Genomic DNA, 20397 nt, shown 5'->3' with positions numbered 1-20397 from the left:
CATCTATCGTTTGCGGTGTGATTGCAGCTTCAGTGTAAAAAGGACCCACGGCTAACAACAGTTGCAGAAAAGAATAAAAATCCATTGCACTCAATGTCCTGACTATAATAAAAGCCCTGTGATATCAAAGGCTTTTTCTTTCTCGTATAAAATCTTGACATGATATGATGATTTCATCACACTGAACATAGTTTGTATTTTATATTGTATCTTCATACCATATAGTACATCCATCATCTGTAACCGCTTCTCCCGAGGGTGCATTTTCCTGTAACCGCACATTTTTTAGTATTGGTTTGGATGTCTTTTTTCTAAACAGGTCCAGAGTGGGAATATTTGAGAACGCACCCCATGGCGTGGTCAAATCATAAATACAGAGGACTTTGTTAGTGCTCTATTGAGTCTTAACAAAAGTCGTTGCAGTCACAGGAGGCCAGTTCTTTGAGGTTAGAATATGATGGGCTCTGACCATTAGACTGTATAAAAACTAGCATTATATATATATACAGTATATTCATCAATATATATATATATATATATATATTATACCCTTTTTGAAATAGTGACTTATTTTGTTTTACAGCCTGAAATGATAAATTAAAAAAAATATACATAAAAAACATATTTTTCCAGTGTGATTTACACATTTTGTCTTACAACATTCAAGTGAAATTGTTTTTTTTTTCAATTTAAAAATAAATTATTAAAAAATGAAAAACTAGAATAGAGCCAGTTAGATCTCCCCCAGTTAGAGCTGGGTTGAAAAAGTAGAGTCCCCATATTTAATCCTTTGTGGAGGCACCTTTTGCTTTAATTACAGCCATCAGTCTGTTTGGATACGTCTCTACCAGCTTTGTGCACCTAGATTGGGAAATATTTCCCCATTCTTCCTGCAGAACTGTTCTGAACTGTTCAGAATTCTGTGGTGAACGGTGATGGACTCTCGGATGCTGGAAGGTGAACCACCTGCCCCATTTTCAAGTGTCGAACAGAGGGCTGCAGGTTTTCCTCAAGAATTTGGGTGGACTTGGCAGCATCCATTTCCTTTCAATCCTGACCAAATGTCCAGTCCCTGCAATGCTGAAGAGAAACAAAAAGGTTGCCAAAAAAGTTCAGTTTTGGTCTAATCTGACCATATAACCTTTTGCCACATGGCATCAGAATCTTCCGTATGTTTTTTATGAGACTCAGTGTGACATTTTTTCAGAAGAGGCTTTTTTCTCTCCACCCTGCCATACATGTACCAGGGCCTGAAGTGAACTATTTTGGCCACAGTGGGTTTTTTTACCAGCCAATTTTTTTTTGTTCCTAAAATAAAGTTGAACGACTCAGAAAATGCGTAAGAATGGTTCTTGAACTTGTAGAGAATCCACATTAAAGTGCTGTTGAGTTATTAATTCAGTTCAATTCAATTTGATTTATAGTGCCAAATCATAACAAAAGTTATCTCAGGACACTTTACAGACTAGGTATAGACCACACTCTATGACTTATTTATGATTTACATAGACCCAACAATTCCCCCGTAGAGTACGGTGGCAATGAAAACGTTCCCTATTACAGGAAGGAACGTCAGACAGACCCAGCTCTGTGGAGGACGGCCATCTGTCTTGACCGGTTGGGGAGGAAGAAAAGGAGAGAGAAAGAGAGAAAAGACAGACACAAAGACAGAGACAGACACACTTCCAGTAACTATGATAATATCTATAGTAATGTGAATATGACTCATATGTTATGGCGGTTAATACAGCAGAATAGTAGAAACAAGCACAGCCAAGGTGATAGATGATAATGGTAGCAGGAAGCGTCATGCAGGACCACGGCAGCAGGCACCACCACGATAAGCAGAGACCTATGAGATGACAAAGCAGAAACAACTCCGGGGAAGAAGTGAATTAGTAACATGCATTGATGAGACATGACTGATACAATCAGAGAGGAGAGAAGCTCAGAGTATCTGGAAAAGTATTATCCCACAGCAGACTAGGCCTATAGCAGCATAATCAAGCAGAACAAAATCAGCTTAAAAATAACACCATTGCTAGGGGCTCGTAAGCCCTAGCTGTAAGCTTTATCAAAAAGGAAAGTTTTAAGTTTACTCTTAAATATGGGGACAGTGTCTGCCTCCCGAATAACACTTGGGAGTTGGTTCCACAGGAGAGGAGCTTGGTAGCTGAAGGCTCTGCCTCCCATTCTACTTTTGGAGACTCTAGGAACGACAAGTAGCCCTGCATTCTCAGAGCGCAGTGATCTAGTCGGGTAATACGGTACTATGAGCTCTTTAAGATACGACAGAGCCTGACCAATAAGAGCTTTGTAGGTAAGGTTCAGGATTTTAAATTCTATTCTAGATTTTACAGGTAGCCAGTGCAAAGAAGCTAATACAGGAGAAATATGTTCTCCTCGATTTGTTTTAGTTAGTACACGAGCTGCAGCATTTTGAACCAACTGGAGACTCTTAACAGACTTATTGGAGCAGCCTGATAATAAGGAGTTGCAGTAGTCCAGCCTAGAAGTAACAAATGCATGGACTAGTTTTTCTGCATCTTTTTGAGACACTGTTCCTAATTTTCGCAATATTACGCAGGAGAAAATATGCAGTCCTTGTCGTTAGTTTTATGTGAAAATCGAAGGACATATCCTTATCAAAAATAACACCCAGATTCCTTACTGTGGTGCTGGAGGACAACATAACATAATCCAGAGTAACAATGTACAAGTACAATAACTTCAGTTTTATCTGAGTTTAACAGATGAAAATTGAAAATTCAGGTCATCCAGCTTTTTATTTCCTTAATGCACATTTGAAGTTTAGATAACTGATCGGTTTCTTCTGGTTTGATCAACAAATACATTTGTGTATCATCAGCGCTTCCTTATAATATTTCCTAAGGGAAGCATGAATAAGGTGAATAGAATCGGCCGAAGGACAGAACCCTGTGGAACTCCGTGACTAACTTAAGAGTGCATGGAGGATTTGTCGTTAACACGTACAAACTAAGCTCTATCTGATAAATATGACTTAAACCAGCTTAATGCGGTTCCCTTAATGCCAATTAGCAACTTAAGCTCATTAATGACTAGAATGACTTACAACTGTGTCTGACCTGGTGTGGCAGCATTTAGAACATAGACGGATTATCATGACTACAGGCCCTAGACACAAACTCACCAAGGCCCCCTGCCAACACATGCAAACAGTGCACATGCACGCAAAGGCGCTGTGACGCCAGCAAATGTAATAATGTCAGCAAACGTAATAAAACACAGACACCCACTAATAATACTGACCATGCATGCAAAATCCAGCTGCTGACCCTGTTGTGTTGTTGCCACAACAACAATATTGCTAAAGCACGAAGAAAAGAGCACAGTACCGTTATACTTGCTGTGTGTTTGTTTTTGTGAAACAATAATAATAATAACTTTGAATATTATCACAATTAAGTTATCAGTCTGTGATGTAAATAAATGCAAACAATAAAGGCTTCTAACCATTTTTCTAAAAGTGTCTCTATTTTAATTGAGAATCGTTTTTATATAAATTACACAAAAGGAAAAGAAAATATGAGATGTTTTACACATTTCGGCCATAAGCGGTCAAACTGACCGCACATCACTTCACTTCGATTTCATTGTTACATTTTTCATTCGGTTTGCTGCTTTCATTGTCTCTCTTGTCTCTAACTTTTTTAGCGGTCTCCAGCTGTGCCTCTTTGTGAATTTACTTGTAAGTCAATTATTATATAGCTGTATTATATCGCCTGGTTGGCACCATGGGCAAACAAAAACGGAAGTTCCCCTCCGTGAAACAGTGAGCGGAACAGTTCGGTGCTGAAATATGCGTCACTGTGTAGCAGGGAAGCATCCTGAGAACTGTGCGCGCTGGTGTGGGCACCTTTAGTGGGGCGAAGGCAACACCAGAAACTGTGATGTGCTATAACAACACCAAGTACGACGAGGAAAACCCGGACAAGATGCGAAAGGGGTAGGCTACTCGACGCCAGCCAGTGGCGGTCTTTTATAACATCCTCCTCGACCCGGCTGGATAAATGCCCGCATCTTATTCAAGGAGCAACAGCAGCAGGAGAGCCTGGGGAAAGCGGCCGCGGCAGTCGACACAAAATAGGCAGCAGCGGAAGCAACCACCACAGCAGCAGCAGCAGACTGGGACACGGAGGCAGTGCTGGTCTAAAGAGCTGCAAACGGAACCGAACCTCAGACACTTGAAATGCCTCAAGCCCGTGCGTCATTGAGTCATCACACATTACTGATTTAATCTTATAATTTCTAAAACTTTCAAATGATTTATTATCATAGTACATTTTCAAAACAACATTCATTCCAATTTTTTTTTTTTGTTTGTACCAAAAAAAACTCCTGGCTCTGGGGCCCTGGGCACACCCCCACTTTGCCCATGCGGTAATCCGTCTATGATTTAGAATAGAAACTATCGGAAATAAAAACAGCCAATCAACTCAGTCTCATTTATTTAGTTAACACCCAACTGTAATCCATTAGTCACTGTTTCTTTGTCACTGTAGTGTCATTAGATACCCAGGTTCAACATTTTTTTTTTAAATTTTAGATTAACAATAAACATTACATTTTTTTAACAAATGACTTAGAAGTTTATGTTGCTTTTCAAGATAAGACATGTTCTTACTATTTTGACTGAATAACATTTAGATAAACAACAACAACAATCAAAATAATTAACAGAAACCAAACTACATTACACTGTAATGTGGAGGTCAGACAATAATTGAAAAACCCTTTCACAGAGCACAGACTGAGGCTCCTGAGTCCTTAAAAAAAAGGGGGGGGGGGGGCAGACACTTCCCTCTGTTTCCTCCACTCTCCAGAGACACGTCAATCCTCACAGTGCATCTCCTCTGTTGTGGCGTAGTACAGTCGTGAACCTTGCCCTTTCCACTTTATTAAAACGTCTTTTTTTTTTTTTAAATCGTCCTCCTCATCCTCTTTTTGTTCTGTTGCAGCCAGCGGCCACTTCACGTCACACTTTTTATTTTTCTTCTTCTTCTCACTTTTTTATTTTTAACATTTTGAAATGTTTTTATATCCTTCTCCTAACTTGTGCCTATCCACAACTTTATCCTGCAGCTCTTTTGAAAGCATCTTTCCAACCATCTTGAGAGATGAGCCAGGTACCCGGCTGAAACGAGTATCCGGTACGGATCACGCACTTTTACAGGGTACGAGTATGATATGAGTAATACGCGTCAATATCTGTGCTCGGGTTGAATGAAAATACTCATTAGCGAACTGTGTCTGTATCTGTGATATGTTTGTCACAGAGCCGCTCCGCTGCTGTGTCCCCCTCCACTACACACACTCACTCTCACTCTCTCTCTCTCTCTCTCTCTCTCTCTCTCTCTCTCTCTCTCTCTCTCTCTCTCTCTCTCTCTCTCTCTCTCTCTCTCTCTCTCTCTCTCTCTCTCTCTCTCTCTCTCTCTCTCTCTCTCTCTCTCTCTCTCTCTCTCTCTATCTCAATTTCAACAAGCTTTATTGGCATGACTGTGGTTCACAATATTGCCAAAGCGTACAGAATTACAGAAAAAAAAGTAACAATAATAATGATGATGATAATAATAATAACAATAATAATAATAATGATGATGATAACAATAACAATAACAATAACAATAATAATAATAATAATAATGATAACAATAACAATAATAAGCAGCATATCAGTGTGCAGGTCAACTCATGTGGAGGAAATCATGTCAGGTGTTGTTGTGCAGGTCGTCTCTTCTCCTGTGGCAGGCGTTCACATATCTCGCTGCATCTAAAGCAGTGCCACTTTTTTCTCCCAGTAAATGTTGTAGTTTTTCTTGGTCTGATAGTTTGGGGAAGTCTGGGGTTGAACCTGTGATTTTAGTGTATATCAGGGTTCTGAGATCAGTGTATGTGTCGCAGTACAACAGGAAGTGTTGCTCTGTCTCCACCTGTCTGTGTGGACAGAAGCGACACAGCCGTTCCTCTCTGGATAGCCAGGGGTCCGTTTCACAAAGCAGGTTCAAAAAACTCTGAGTTTAACCCTGAACTCTGAGTTGATCAACTCAGAGTAGTTTGACCTGGAGTTAAGCGCGTGCACCACAAGTAAAAAAAGACAGCATCAATGGAGCCCTGATTCGACGAGTCACCATGGCAACGGGGAAGCGGAGGGCTACGCTACAACTGGAATTGGAAATATTAATGCGCTCATACGGAGAGTTTGAGCAGGTTTACACCGCTGCAGCAGCAAAAGAGAGGGAGACGGTGCGGGAGAACATCGCTGCTCGGGTCAGTGCGTAAGTTTAAATGTAGTTCTGTTGCAATCACAGTAATATCATAGGGGGAAACTGCTTGAGTGGGAGCCTATTAATTTATTTAATTTAAGTGCAACCCCGCGGGGGAGAAGCGCACTTGGCAGCAGCTTAAGATGAAACATAAAAACATTGTTCAAACAGGTAAAACCTCAGCACAATCTCATGGTGACGCCTCATTTTGAGCATGTTTTACATTGTAAAGTAAATATTACCGTAAGTGGCTGTTTTATATGTTGCAAAAAAAGCCTCCCATTTGCAAAAAAACGCAGCGCAACACACAATATCTGCTGTGATATGAGAGCATTACTGGTTGTTAATGTTGGAAATGTAAGGAGGGATGAGATGGACTGTGACATGAAACGGTGTTGTGCGTATTCAGCCCCCTCGCATTATAGGTGATATTCTGGATCAGAAGGCTGTTGTTTCCACCTATAGGAGTAGTTTATATACCGGTAACCCAATTAAAAGCACACACTTTTGTAATTATGGCTGCAGTATATTAAGGACGTCTATGCGCGGTCTGATAATCATCTCCCGACGAATATTTAATTCTCTGTGCAGTAATGCGTCAGCTTCATCCACGGGGTCGTTATCAAAAGGACATGCCATGGTAGTGAAATAGTCACCACCTAATATAACTTCTATATAGGCCTACTGACTGATTTTTATACGTTGTATAAAAAAAACTCCCTTTTGCAAAAAAACGCAGCGCAACACAGAATATCTGCTGTGATATGAAACGGTACCGCTCAAAAAAGAGAATTGCCTGGAAATGCAAGCAAATCTATAATCAATAGTTTGATAATCATCTCCCGACGAATATTTAATTCTCTGTGCAGTAATTCTGCACCTTCATCCACGGGATCATTATCAAAAGGACATGCCATGGTAGTGAAATAGCTGCCACCTAATATAACTTCTAATGTCTCATTTTTGCAGTGATTTTCTGAAAAAAACAGACTGAACTATACTACGCCAAAACTCGCCCGCTGACTGAATGAATGAGGAAATCAAACACCGTGTGTGGCTGAAAGAGGGCGGAGACAGAGAGAAACTTTTCTGAGAAGAACCTGGTCCCGACCAGGTTAGTTTCAGAGAGCATGTTACCATGGTAACTGACCGAGAGGTTAAGTTACCTCTCTTTGTGAAACAGGCTAGAGTTACCCCTCTTTCTCTGGTTTGAGTTACCTCCCTTTGTGAAACGGAAAACTAAGAATTTCCCTCATTTCAGGGTTAACAGACTCAGAGTTTTCACTAAACCTGCTTTGTGAAACAGGCCCCAGGTCTGTCTGTGTCTGCCGCTCTCTAAGGCCAGACTGTGGTCGCTGAGTCTGTACATGGTCAACGTTTTCCTCAGTCTGGGCTCAGTTACAGAGCTCAGATAATCTGCCATGGAGTATTGTCTGTTTAGGGCCAAATAGCATTGAAGTTTGCTCTGGGTTTTGGTTGTGGATGTCCAATAGTCGATGTAATTGTCTTTTTCTTTTGCTATAATTTGGTGGGGCTGGATGGTGTGAGGGCGGTCTTGGTGCCCGGTGCTGTTGGAGTTCAGCCTGTGCTTTGCTCTCCTCTTGGCATTGTAGGGCTTTGTAGTGGTAGGAGCTGGGCTCACTGGCTCTGAGGTGTTGGTAGAACTTTATTGCTCTTTTTTGGATCCGAATTAAAAGGGGGAATTGGCCCAGTTCAGCTCTGCATCCGTTGTTGGGCGTGTTCCTGTGAACTTTGAGGATGCTTTTGCAGATCTCAGTGTGCAAGCTTTCGATTGGGTGTTTGTCCCATTTTTGGAAGTCTTGGTTCATGAGTGGGCCCCACACTTCACTACCATACAATATGATTGGTTCAATTATGGATTGAAATATTTTGATCCAGATTTTGACAGGGATGTTGATGTTTGAAGACTTTTTTATAGTCCAGAAAGCTCTTCTGCCTTTGTCTCTGAGATCTTTAATGGCCAGATTGAAATTTCCCGTCGATGTGATATTTAGTCCTAGATATGTGTAGCTGTGTGTGTATTCTATGTCCGTAAGGTCCAGGTGGAACCTGTGGGGATGTTTCTGACTCTTGCGTCGTTTCTGAAAGACCATGACTTTTGTCTTCTCCAGGTTTACGGTCAGGGCCCAGGTCTGACAGAACTTTTGCAGGTGATCTAGCTGCTTTTGTAGAGCCCCCTCTGATGGAGCGAGCAGTATTAGGTCATCTGCAAACAGTAAACATTTGATTTCTGTGTCGGAGAGGGTGAGACCAGGGATCTCTGACTCTTCCAGGGATTTGGCCAGTTCGTCTATGTAAATGTTAAACAGGGTGGGGCTCAGACTGCAGCCCCGCTTCACTCCTCTACTTTGGGGGAAGAAGTCTGTTTCCCTAGTTCCAATTTTTACAGCACATTTATTATTTATATACATTGTCTTGATAATGTCGTAGATTTTTCCTCCAATACCTTTTTCTAGTAATTTCAGAAACAGACCATGATGCCAAATTGAGTCAAATGCTTTCTTGAAATCTACAAAACAAGAGAAGATGGTGTTGTTGTTGTGGTGGACGTGTTTCTGGATGAGGCTGTGCAGGGTGTAGATGTGGTCAGTGGTTCTGTGTTGTGGTGTAAAACCAATCTGACTCTTGTTCAGGACTTTGTGCTCCCTGAGGAAGTTTTGCAGTTGACTGTTTAAGATGCTGCAGAATAACTTCCCCAGGTTGCTGCTGACACATATGCCTCTGTAATTGTTTGGATCATATTTGTCTCCACTTTTGAATATTGGAGTGATGAGCCCTTGGCTCCAGGTGTCAGGAAAATGTCCAATGTTGAGTATGAGATTGAATAATTTTAACATGGCAGTCTTGATTTTCTGGCTGCTAAACTGGAGCATTTCATTTAAGATGCCATCAGGGCCACTTGCTTTCCTGGGCTTCAGGTTCTGGATGTTAGCCAGCAGTTCCCCTTCATTCATCTCATAATCTAAAGGATTTTGGTTGTTTTTAATGATTGATTCAAGGTTTTCTAATTTGTTGAGCAGATGATTTTGGTCTGAATCCAGTGTGATTGCACTGTATAGATTTTCAAAATGTTTCTTCCATATGTCCCCGTTTTGAATAGCCAATTCTTCCTTGTTTGGTTTGTTGAATGAATGCCATTTTTTCCAAAAATTGTTTGAGTGAATGGACTCCTCAATTTCTTCAAGCTGACGCTGTTCATGCTGGTCCTTTTTAGCTCTCAGTGTTTTTCTATAGGATTTCAATGTTTCCCAGGCGGAGCTCATGATTGTCAGGTTCTCGGTGTTTCTCATTGGATAATTTCCGGAGTGTTTTTCTCAGACACCTGCAGTCAGAGTCAAACCACTTTTCGTTAGCTGAATTTGAACTTTGATACTCAGATTGTTTCAGATTGGAGAGCAATGCTGTGCTGTCAAATATGGAGTTAATATCCCGCACAGCCTGGTTCAGGCCGTCAGTGCTGTGGGGTTAGGAGGTGGTGATAAAATGATCTAATTGGGATTGGACTGCTGGATGACCGATGGCTCTGTGGTAGTCATCCTTACTATTACTCGTCCATCTATAGGGTTGTTTGGAGGGGTTGAGTTTACCGAGCTCTGCTACATGGGGGTCAGTTGGTGTCTTCCTAAGGTATAGGGTTATTTTGCTGTGATCGGATAAGGGTGTGAGGGGGCTGAGGGTGAATGCTCTTACACTGAAAGGCTCCGGGTCTGTAATACTGTAGTCCACAGTGCTGTTGCCAAGAGGAGAGCTGTGAGTGTAGAGACCAAAGGAGTCCCTTCGAAGCCGACCGTTGACGATGTACAGACCCAGCGTGCGACACAACTGCAGCAGTTGCTGCCCATTTCTGTTGACAGTTTTGTCGAAGTTGTTCCTGTTTTTGTGCGAAGGAGAGGGGATGTTGATCTGGCCAGGTATATGTCTGTCTCCTTGTGCGTTGATTAGATCTGATTCTGGGCCTGTTCTGGCGTTAAGATCACCACAGATCAGCACGTTTCCTTTTGTCTGGTAGAAGCTGATCTCATCTTCAAGGATGGAGAAGCTGTTTTCATTATAGTAAGGGGACTCTGATGGGGGGATATAGGCTGTACACATGAATATGTCTCTGTCTGTGGAGACCACCTCTTTTTTTATTTTGATCCAAATTGAGAAATCTCCTTTTTTGAGCAATTCAATTGAATTGGAAGTCTTTCCTGGGCAGCAGGGTTGATATAACCACTCTACTGTTGGGAAACGTGTTGGAGGCTTTCTCTATTACTCCTTTGAGTGACTCTGACACTCTCTCCTGCTGCGTCCTCAGCTCGTTGGTGCCGGTGTGGATGATGATGTGACTGGGAGAACCCAGACACTCCTCTGACAGCATCTCCATGGCATGTTGGCTGGTTGGGCACCAGAGTTTGGCCACTTGGTGGTTGGGGAAAAGTTTCTTCTCATTTAAGAATTTTCCATTGGAGTCAATTAGAATGGCTATGTCTGGCTGCTGTGCCGGTCTGGGTGGACGGGTGGTTTCCATCAGTTGGCTGGGGGGGAGCTGCTGGGTGGATAGAGTATCTCTGTCCTGGTGTCTCTGGGTGGGTGGAGTCTCTCTGTCCTGGTGTCTCTGGGTGAGTGGGGTCTCTCTGTCCAGGTGTCTCTGGGTGGGTGGAGCCTCTCTGTCCTGTTGTCTCTGAGTGGGTGGAGTCTCTCTGTCCTGGTGTCTCTGGGTGGGGCTCCCACGGTCCTGGTTGTGGTCTTGCTGTGAGTCCTGCTGTCCTGTGAGGTCTGGGGTGACTCTGTCTGTCTCCTGGTGTTTCTGTGACAGAGATGCCAGTTCTCTCCTGTGGCTCTCTCTTTCCTGTCTCAGCCCCTTCACCTCCTCTGTCAGGGCGCTCAGTGCTGCCACGTGGTTTGCCTGGTGCTGCTGTATTTCTCTGGTTCAGTTCTCTGTCCTGTCTCAGTCTGCTCAGCTCCGTGTTGAGGTTGTAGGCCTCCTCCTGGCTCAGCTGATGGCTGGTTAGTTCTCTCAGCTGAACCAGTTCTCTCTCTAGCTCACTGAACTTCACCTTCATGTCAGTGATGAAGGAGGTCAGCTGGGGGTCCTGGGCCTGTTCAGAGATGGGGGGCTCACTCTTCTGGTCAGCAGCAGGGCAGGTGGGGGTGGTGTCTGTGTCTGGTAGGGTATGGATGTCTTCAGGCAGGGGGCTCTTCTCCTTCTGTGCTCTTTCCTTTATAAGGGGAAAGTCCAGCTCAAACTGCCTGAGGTTTCCCTGCACCATGACAGTCCCATTTTTGTATATGTTGACTGATGTCATGGGGGAGTCTGGGTCTTCTGCTTCTTTGACCTTCAGCTTCCAGCCATTACAGATGCCCTCCTTCTTCACAGAGGGGTAGTGGCTCTTTATAGCAGAGTGCCATGCCAGTGGCTGCTTGAAGGAGTCAGAGAAGAGTGTCTCTGGTCTTTCCTTCAATGTCTTCTGTTTGTATGCCTTCCTGGCACTTTCATTTTTGAGCTCTTGTGAGTATTTAAGAGGAACTGCTTCTATGTGAGCTGTGTCTGAGGCTCCAGGACTCTGCTGAGGCTGCATGGCTGTTGTTGTTCCAATTCCTTAGTAACCGTTGCTAAGGCTTTTCAAACTTGTTTGTTAGCTTTTAGCTAGTTGTTAGCTTTTAGCATTAGCTCAAAACTAACTAAAATTAGTTTGTAGGTGTTTTTTTATTCTTCTATGTCCTGGTGCAGGCTGTATTGTGTCTGGTGCCCTCACTCACTTCCTGCTCTTGCTGTGTTCCTCTTCCTGTTTGTTGTCTTCTGGACACTTTGGCCAACTGTCTCTCAATTTCAATTTCAATTTCAACAAGCTTTATTGGCATGACTGTGGTTCACAATATTGCCAAAGCGTACAGAATTACAGAAAAAAGTAACAATAATAATGATGATGATAATAATAACAATAATAATGATGATGATAATAATAACAATAATAATGATGATGATAACAATAACAACAACAATAATAATAATAATGATGATATCAATAACAATAATAAGCAGCATATCAGTGTGCAGGTCAACTCATGTGGAGGAAATCATGTCAGGTGTTGTTGTGCAGCTCGTCTCTTCTCCTGTGGCAGGCGTTCACATATCTCGCTGCATCTACAGCAGTGCCACTTTTTTCTCCCAGTAAATGTTGTAGCTTTTCTTGGTCGGATAGTTTGGGGAAGTCTGGGGTTGAACCTGTGATTTTAGTGTATATCAGGGTTCTGAGATCAGTGTATGTGTCGCAGTACAACAGGAAGTGTTGCTCTGTCTCCACCTGTCTGTGTGGACAGAAGCGACACAGCCGTTCCTCTCTGGACAGCCAGGTCTGCCTGTGTCTGCCGCTCTCTAAAGCCAGACTGTGGTCGCTGAGTCTGTACATGGTCAACGTTTTCCTCAGTCTGGGCTCAGTTACAGAGCTCAGATACTCTGCCATGGAGTATCGTCTGTTTAGGGCCAAATAGCATTGAAGTTTGCTCTGGGTTTTGGTTGTGGATGTCCAATAGTCGATGTAATTGTCTTTTTCTTTTGCTATAATTTGGTGGGGCTGGATGGTGTGAGGGCGGTCTTGGTGCCCGGTGCTGTTGGAGTTCAGCCTGTGGACCAGCTGGCTGAGGGGACTCCCTCCTTTGCTCTCCTCTTGGCATTGTAGGGCTTTGTAGTGGTAGGAGCTGGGCTCACTGGCTCTGAGGTGTTGGTAGAACTTTATTGCTCTTTTTTGGATCCGAATTAAAAGGGGGAATTGGCCCAGTTCTGCTCTGCATCCGTTGTTGGGGGTGTTCCTGTGAACTTTGAGGATGCTTTTGCAGATCTCAGTGTGCAAGCTTTCGATTGGGTGTTTGTCCCATTTTTGGAAGTCTTGGTTCATGAGCGGGCCCCACACTTCACTACCATACAATATGATTGGTTCGATTATGGATTGAAATATTTTGATCCAGATTTTGACAGGGATGTCGATGTTTGAAGACTTTTTTATAGTCCAGAAAGCTCTTCTGCCTTTGTCTCTGAGATCTTTAATGGCCAGATTGAAATTTCCCGTCGATGTGATATTTAGTCCTAGATATGTGTAGCTGTGTGTGTATTCTATGTCCGTAAGGTCCAGGTGGAACCTGTGGGGATGATTCTGACTCTTGCGTCGTTTCTGAAAGACCATGACTTTTGTCTTCTCCAGGTTTACGGTCAGGGCCCAGGTCTGACAGAACTTTTGCAGGTGATCTAGCTGCTTTTGTAGAGCCTCCTCTGATGGAGCGAGCAGTATTAGGTCATCTGCAAACATTAAACATTTGACTTCTGTGTCGGAGAGGGTGAGACCAGGGATCTCTGACTCTTCCAGGGATTTGGCCAGTTCGTCTATGTAAATGTTAAACAGGGTGGGGCTCAGACTGCACCCCTGCTTCACTCCTCTATGTTGTGGGAAGAAGTCTGTTTCCCTATTTCCAATTTTGACAGCACATTTATTATTTATATACATTGTCTTGATAATGTCGTAGATTTTTCCTCCAATACCTTTTTCTAGTAATTTCAGAAACAGACCATGATGCCAAATTGAGTCAAATGCTTTCTTGAAATCTACAAAACAAGAGAAGATGGTGTTGTTGTTGTGGTGGACGTGTTTCTGGATGAGGCTGTGCAGGGTGTAGATGTGGTCAGTGGTTCTGTGTTGTGGTGTAAAACCAATCTGACTCTTGTTCAGGACTTTGTGCTCCCTGAGGAAGTTTTGCAGTCGACTGTTTAAGATGCTGCAGAATAACTTCCCCAGGTTGCTGCTGACACATATGCCTCTGTAATTGTTTGGATCATATTTGTCTCCACTTTTGAATATTGGAGTGATGAGCCCTTGGCTCCAGGTGTCAGGAAAATGTCCAATGTTGAGTATGAGATTGAATAATTTTAACATGGCAGTCTTGATTTTCTGGCTGCTAAACTGGAGCATTTCATTTAAGATGCCATCCGGGCCACTTGCTTTCCTGGGCTTCAGGTTCTGGATGTTAGCCAGCAGTTCCCCTTCATTCATCTCATAATCTAAAGGATTTTGGTTGTCTTTAATGATTGATTCCAGATTTTCTAATTTGTTGAGCAGATGATTTTGGTCTGAATCCAGTGTGATTGCACTGTATAGATTTTCAAAATGTTTCTTCCATATGTCCCCGTTTTGAATAGCCAATTCTTCCTTGTTTGGTTTGTTGAATGAATGCCATTTTTTCCAAAAATTGTTTGAGTGAATGGACTCCTCAATTTCTTCAAGCTGACGCTGTTCATGCTGCTCCTTTTTAGCTCTCAGTGTTTTTCTATAGGATTTCAATGTTTCCCAGTACTGGAGGCGGAGCTCATGATTGTCAGGTTCTCGGTGTTTCTCATTGGATAATTTCCGGAGTGTTTTTCTCAGACACCTGCAGTCAGAGTCAAACCACTTTTCGTTAGCTGAATTTGAACTTTGATACTCAGATTGTTTCAGATTGGAGAGCAATGCTGTGCTGTCAAATATGGAGTTAATATCCCGCACAGCCTGGTTCAGGCCGTCAGTGCTGTGGGGATAGGAGGTGGTGATAAAATGATCTAATTGGGATTGGACTGCTGGATGACCGATGGCTCTGTGGTAGTCATCCTTACTATTACTCGTCCATCTATAGGGTTGTTTGGAGGGGTTGAGTTTACCGGGCTCTGCTACATGGGGGTCAGTTGGTGTCTTCCTAAGGTATAGGGTTATTTTGCTGTGATCGGATAAGGGTGTGAGGGGGCTGACGGTGAATGCTCTTACACTGAAAGGCTCCAGGTCTGTAATACTGTAGTCCACAGTGCTGTTGCCAAGAGGAGAGCTGTGAGTGTAGAGACCAAAGGAGTCCCCTCGAAGCCGACCGTTGACGATGTACAGACCCAGCGTGCGACACAACTGCAGCAGTTGCTGCCCATTTCTGTTGACAGTTTTGTCGAAGTTGTTCCTGTTTTTGTGAGAAGGAGAGGGGATGTTGATCTGGCCAGGTATATGTCTGTCTCCTTGTGTGTTGATTAGATCTGATTCTGGGCCTGTTCTGGCGTTAAGATCACCACAGATCAGCACGTTTCCTTTTGTCTGGTAGAGGCTGATCTCATCTTCAAGGATGGAGAAGCTGTTTTCATTATAGTAAGGGGACTCTGATGGGGGGATATAGGCTGTACACATGAATATGTCTCTGTCTGTGGAGACCACCTCTTTTTTTATTTTGATCCAAAATATTATCATATATAAATATATAATATTTATATAAATATTATAATCTCTCTCTCTCTCTCTCTCTCTCTCTCTCTCGCTCTCTCTCTCTCTCTCTCTCTCTGTGTGGAGAGAGAGACTAAAGGAGCAGGATGACTGGAAGCCAGTGTGGAGGGTGTTTTACAAACCACCACTAAACAAGAGATCAGGTGACCTGCAATGGAGAATTCTGCAGGGGGCGCTGGCTGTCAATAGTTTTGTTTCGAAGATAAATCCCAATGTTTCCATTGATTGTCCCTTCTGTAAGGAACCAGAAACTATTTTCACCGTTTCCTCGACTGTAGAAGACTAGAAGTTCTGTTTGAAGCCCTGAAAACTGTGTTTTTAAATTGTAGTGAGAGTTGGTCTGAAACTGCTTTTATTTTTGGTGCTGGCTACAAGAAGGAAAATGCAAAGAAGTGGCAGTTGTTGAATTTTGTCGTAGGACAGGCCAAACTGGCTATTTATAAAAGCAGGAAAAATCAAATAGAAAATGCGTCAGGTGAGGGAGTATTATCCATGTTTGTGTCGTTGGTGAAAGCCAGAGTCAGAGTGGATTTTAGATTCTACTCCCTAATGAATAATGTTGATGAATTTTTGTCTCAATGGTGTTTCAGCAAAGCTCTGTGTTCTGTTGTTGAGGGGGAACTGAGTTTTAACTCTGTGTTTCTATGAGATTTTTTTAACATATTTATTTATTTATTTCTGTCTAATCAGGTAATAATGTCATTTTGAGATTGACTGTTATTTATTGGAAAATAAAGGTGTTTTTTAAAAATAAAAAATAAATCTCTCTGTCTCTCTCACTCACTCACTCACTCACTCACACACACAGACTCTCTCTCTCTCTCTCTCTCTCTCTCTGTCTCTCTTACTCGCTCACACACAGACTCACATAAAAAAAGAACCAAAAAAAATAAAAAATCACACTGATCATAAAAATTTTGAAAGTTAAAAAAAGAAAGTTATGTCAAAAACCATTGATCTGAAGCTCAATGCTGATGCTGTCCTGGAAATAGTTTTCTAATCAGCAATAAATAAAACTATACAGATACAGATAATTCAAATGGTAAACGGATACAGATACAGATAATGCTGTACTCGCTCATACCTAGTTCCCATGCATTCCTGGGAGTGGAATTCTCAAGCAACAGCTGGTTTTAACTGGTTTCTAAACTACCACAGTTGATGTCAGTTGGAGGCCAACTAACTTGGTGTATAATCTGGAAGGTGATTGGTTATACCTGAGAATGTTTATAATGTTTATTCTAAAAGTACTTTTCCAACACTGCTATTCTAGTTTTTCATTTTTTATTATTTTTCAGAAATTTTGCAAAAAATCACTTGAAAGTTGTACGTCAAATTGTGTAAATCACGCTGGAAAAAAATATATTTTTAATGTATTCTCATTTCAGGCTGCAAAACAAAAAAGTGTTTCAAAAGGGTATCATAAGTGATTACTATCATGATCATCATTACTATTTTCGTCAATTTTGGTGAAACAAAGCCTCACTTCAGGCCGTGTAGTTCTCTACACCATCACAGACAGGCGGTGAGTGAGTGAGACCCTGGCTTGCCCCCTGCACAGGAGCACGGCCTCTGACTGACACATAGTCTGTCCCGGAGAAAATTCAGAACAGGGTTTCGGTACCCAGCCCTAGTAACGAGGCTATTTTTTAAAGTAGTATGGAGTACAGAGTACAGATAATTGTGTGAAAATGTAGCGAGTAGAAGTAAAAAGTCGTCTGAAAAAGAATTACTCCTGTAAAGTTTAGATTCCCAACATTTTAAAGTAAGGTAACAAAGTATTTGTACTTCGTTACTTGACACCTCTGCTGTTGAACAGGTGTATTGATATGGTATGAAATGCTTAAATTAGCAATGGACCTTGGTGCAGATGTAATTGAAATAAAACCTTTGTGGGTAAAAAGCCAATACTTTATAAGGTTACTACTCTTTTCAACAGGCATACATGTGTTGGAAAGCGATATTTCACTCTGCTCTACATGCAGTGTGTGCTGTGGCTCACTTCACTATCAGCATTAATCGCACATCAAAAATAATATTGCCGTTAAAGTTTTATTGTACTTAAAACGTTACAAGCGCCACAATGCAGTCTCTCATCCACTACCGTATTAAACATGATGTCATCGGAACTTGTAGCATCCTTTATTCTTTCTAAACTTTAGAAACACAGTATTTTTCAGAGCTTGCTGCAGATAGCCTGCACGCCATGCAGCCAAGATTTGCTACTTTAATCTCATAAATCTGCAATATTTTTATGAATACATTTAGAATTATATTATTATTTACATTGCAGAGTCAAGCAATGAAATGTATGATTTAGTGTAATTTACAAGATTTTCAAACATATACAGTACAATACTGTAAAAAAAACAACTAACACATGACTCCTATGACTGTGTTCCTACCTCAGAGAAAATTCCAAATAAGAGAAAATTGGTGAATGTGGCAACTTCTCACAGCCAGCCAGAGTGGTTCTTACATAAGGCTCATGGTCCATAAACCAACTATTTACTGCATGTGCTTATATGCATCTCAGATGCCCAGTCACAGGTTTCCTCCTACTGCTATCACTACATCGATCACAAAGTATATTCTTATTTTTCACAAGTGGACAAACTGTTGGTGTTTAATGCTCTTGATAGTTTAAATGTTAAATCTTTTCATCACTGTAGAATCTGGAGTCTTGAGATTGATCAAACCCTGTGAAAACCAATTCTGATTTCAGCTCCAAAAAAAAATGTTGGAACTACCCTCATCTTTCAAATCTGTACCTTTCCTGAAAATTAGAACCTTTGTTGCTCTGTGAGGAGGACGATCTTATAGTCTCTGTCTCGTCACGCACACACGCAGAGGTAATCCATCTCTAGGTGTCTTTGTTCTCCCGACGAGACATGACAATAGCGACAACACATCAGCCATAATGGCCATGTCTGTAGTTTTTTACTCAACTGGGGAGGAAGCTGCAGAGAGGAGGTGGAAGACACATGAAAAGTCATATCATCTACTGGCAACAAAGTTTGCTGAGCTTGCATTGGACTTATATATACACTGGAGATCAAAATTAGAGAACAAATACTTGATTTATTCTTAGCCATTACGTTGTTGTCAGGGAGTTTTCAGAGATTCTCTCCAAGGTTCAGATCTGGACTCTGACACTTCCATCCTCAAATTGAACTGACTTCTTTTCACACTTTGAGTTCAATCTTTCCCCAGCCCTACGCCCACGTTTTTCCATTAGACATAAATAAATTAATCTTTAGCAATGTCATCTCATGGTTTGGGGGATGTTTTCTGCAGCAGGAGTTGGGCCTATTATACAGCTACATGGCAGGGTGAATGCAAATGTTTATGTGCACCTCCTTTGGCAACATGCAATACCTCCACTGCAACTGTCTCCATCAGCTGCAAATTTCATACAAGACCCCTGTCACACTGTAGCACTGAAGCTAAGAATATTGAAACAATGAAATGCCCAGAGTCCAGATCTTAACCCCATAGAGAATCTCTGGAAAATCTATGTCAACCAAGTAATGTCTAAGAAACCCACTCCAGTTAGTGAACTGTGGAAGAGACTGAAGAAGAATGGACCAAGATCAAACCAGAGCAGTGTGAGAAACTAGTGATGTCCTGTGGGCGCAGATGTGCTGAAGTCATTCAAAGCTGTGGCCTCTACACTTCCTGTTCATTTTTGAATCCTAGAGAAGAAAATATTGTTGAAATCTTCTCTTCTGACACAATTGTTACTGCTCCCTTATTTTGATCCCTGTTTTTTTCACTAAATAAAGGTTTTTGTTGAAGTGCCTCGACTATTTGCAGCACAGCCACACACACTGCAGCATTACTGGAAGGATTGATCAATGGCTGTTTTTCAATAAATAGTTATTGTATGTAGGAAACCACATGTCATATGTTTCCTTTTCTTTTTATGTACAAAAAATACAATGTTTTCTGGCCAATGTCAGGAGAATCCGGCCGAGAGATAATTTTGGAGTTTCTCTCTCAAACATGCGGCACACAACTGGAGATTTTCTGTGTCAGATGTTGTCTCACTTACTGGAAATACTCTGGTTTAGCCAAGCAAGGAAGCTAGTGGGTGCAGCATTAAGGGCATGATGCAGATTACACTGACGGAGCCAGTTCATAATTTGGTCATAAACCAGAGTCTTTTGCTGTTCCTTGAGTTTGTCTGATAATTTGGTGTCAGCCCTTACTGAGCGAGTTTCAGAATCTTGTTGTCTCGTTGGACGTTTGTTTTTTTTCTGCTGTTGGCTGTAGTTTGATATAAATGTCATCAACACGCTCCATTAATGAGTGCACTGGAGAATGAGTGGCTGTAATCATAAATTTACCCACTTGGATATTAAATGGTCTGTTGTTGAATAACTGAATAATTTTTTTTCAAGTGCATGTGTGAAAGGGGCTTTTTTGAGCATTAAAGTGATTGGTAGGTGTATTTTTTTTTACTTCAGACAGTGCCTTGTTTTATCCATTAAGTAACATTTCATTGAGCTGCCCATATACTATTAACCTTTTCTGTGGTTTAAGATTGCTTCCAGATGTTAATGTGTATGACTGAATAAAGATCAGAGCACAGCTGAAAAAGACTGATCTTACCCACGGTAAAATAAAGGTTATAAAAAGCCTTTCTGCCAAGTCCTGAGATATTGATTGCTGATAAGTTATGACCTGAGTGTATTGATCCAGCAGGACATATGCCCACAGCAGAAAGACGATGCCGCACCTCAGACCTGACTATGAATATTTCAGGAAAGAACAAAGAAATCATAAAGATTTACATTATTTACCAA

Source organism: Echiichthys vipera (assembly GCF_963691815.1).
Source record: "Echiichthys vipera genome assembly, chromosome: 18".
Lineage (NCBI taxonomy): Eukaryota > Metazoa > Chordata > Actinopteri > Perciformes > Trachinidae > Echiichthys > Echiichthys vipera.
The sequence above is the reverse complement of the archived record's forward strand: the minus strand, read 5'-3'. Positions refer to the sequence as shown.